The 1,587-nt window shown below is 39.9% G+C and overlaps 1 non-coding gene across 1 annotated transcript; it reads right to left on the reverse strand.

The window, feature by feature from the left end:
* Positions 1 to 267: 267 nt before the first annotated feature.
* LOC119867401 lies at positions 268 to 397 on the reverse strand. Its single transcript, XR_005383478.1, has one exon. It is a non-coding gene; the product is annotated as a small nucleolar RNA SNORA18 (small nucleolar RNA).
* Positions 398 to 1,587: the final 1,190 nt, after the last annotated feature.

A 1,587-nucleotide genomic window follows, 5' to 3' on the forward strand; every position in this document is an offset into this window, starting at 1 on the left:
CCCTACTTAAGTATAGACATACTTTAAAAATTCTCCACTTGTAAACTTTGGGATCCAATTTCTTCAAGAAATGTATGTTAGGACCATACTTAGGGTGAGAGTAGTTGGACCTGCCTGGTTGTCAACTTCAGACATCCTCTATACATGAATAATTTCAAATTATATTTACTCCTAAACTATCACACCCTAGATTAGCACAAATCATTGGGATATACCAATACCTAGGATGAAAAAAGTTGACCATTAGTCCTAAAATAGTTTTAGTAGCCCTGCCTTATAGTTCTTTCCCACAGATTTAAACATAATTATTTGAGCAAAGCAAACTACATATTTACTCTATGAGGCATTCCCAATAATGTGGGTCTATAGAAAAAAACCCATTGGGATGTACTTCCAGGGGAGTGAGGTTTTTTGATACTTGCAGCCTAAAGCATCCCAATAGATATACCCGAGGATGTGACTTGGGAGGAGGTCACCTTAGGCTCAGTTGTGTATGTCATGAGACCATCTTCCTGTCATGAGCAGTGGGTCCTATCTCCTTGCTCCAAATCAGGAATTCCGGGGGTGAGACCCAGCAATGTGCTTTAACAAGCCCCCCAGGTCATTGTCTCTGAAGACCACAGAACCGGGCATATTAGACAGATGTGTAATTTGCAGACTCCTGTATTTCCTTGGATTCTCAGACATAGAATAATAAAATAGTTATCGAAGAAATAAGGTGATTCAGAATGTAAAGAGCCCACTGAAGACAGTTTCTGTGATTTTTTACTTTTAGGTCTGCCAAGCAATATCATTGCCAATGAATTGTTTTGGATGACTGCATTTAGTAGAGAGTAGTGTGTGTGTGTGTGTGTGTGTGTTTGACATACCACCTGACTTGGAAATATCATTGTCATTAGATGACCTGGTGGAAGCATTTAAGTCAGGTTGGAGGATCTTAGGGAGTTTCTCAGGGCATGGTTGTCAGGCCTTTGGCCCCAGAGGATTTTACCTATGTTAGTTTTTATGATGTTGGTTTAGGAAAAGGGAGAGGGTGTTAACATGGGTTCTTTGAAAGGCAGACTGTGTTTTTATCTCTCTCTCTGCTAATTCAGTACTCAGCTGCCCTCTGGCCTGATCGCAGTTCTATAGTCCCCTGAGAATCAGTTGTTAAGCCTAATTATGATTGCTTTGAACTTCCCTGAGACTCTGATGTCAAAGGTCTCCTATTAGGTTTTTGATCACAGTTTTCTGTCTTAGCTTGCCCCATATGTGATCACATATTGCTGCATTTCTGCTCATGCTGGGAGCCTCTCTCTTCTTGCTGCTTCCTGGTTAAGTGATGATAAATGTTTTCTATCCAGCCCAAGAAGAATCATAGCTTGCTATTACTTACAGGGGCCTCCTAATTTTACATTAGAGAAAGCTGAAGTCTGGGTCAGGATTGTAATTTACTGTATTCATTCATTTGTTTCAAAATAGTTATTGAGCACCTACCATGAGCCAGGCCCTGTTTAATAATGGCAAAAACATGATCAGAATAAAGGAATCATAACTCCAACATCAGTGCTCTTGTCACTATCCTATTGCTTAAAAGCCATTTGAATA

Source organism: Canis lupus, chromosome 33 (assembly GCF_011100685.1).
Source record: "Canis lupus familiaris isolate Mischka breed German Shepherd chromosome 33, alternate assembly UU_Cfam_GSD_1.0, whole genome shotgun sequence".
NCBI classification, from domain to species: Eukaryota; Metazoa; Chordata; class Mammalia; order Carnivora; family Canidae; genus Canis; species Canis lupus.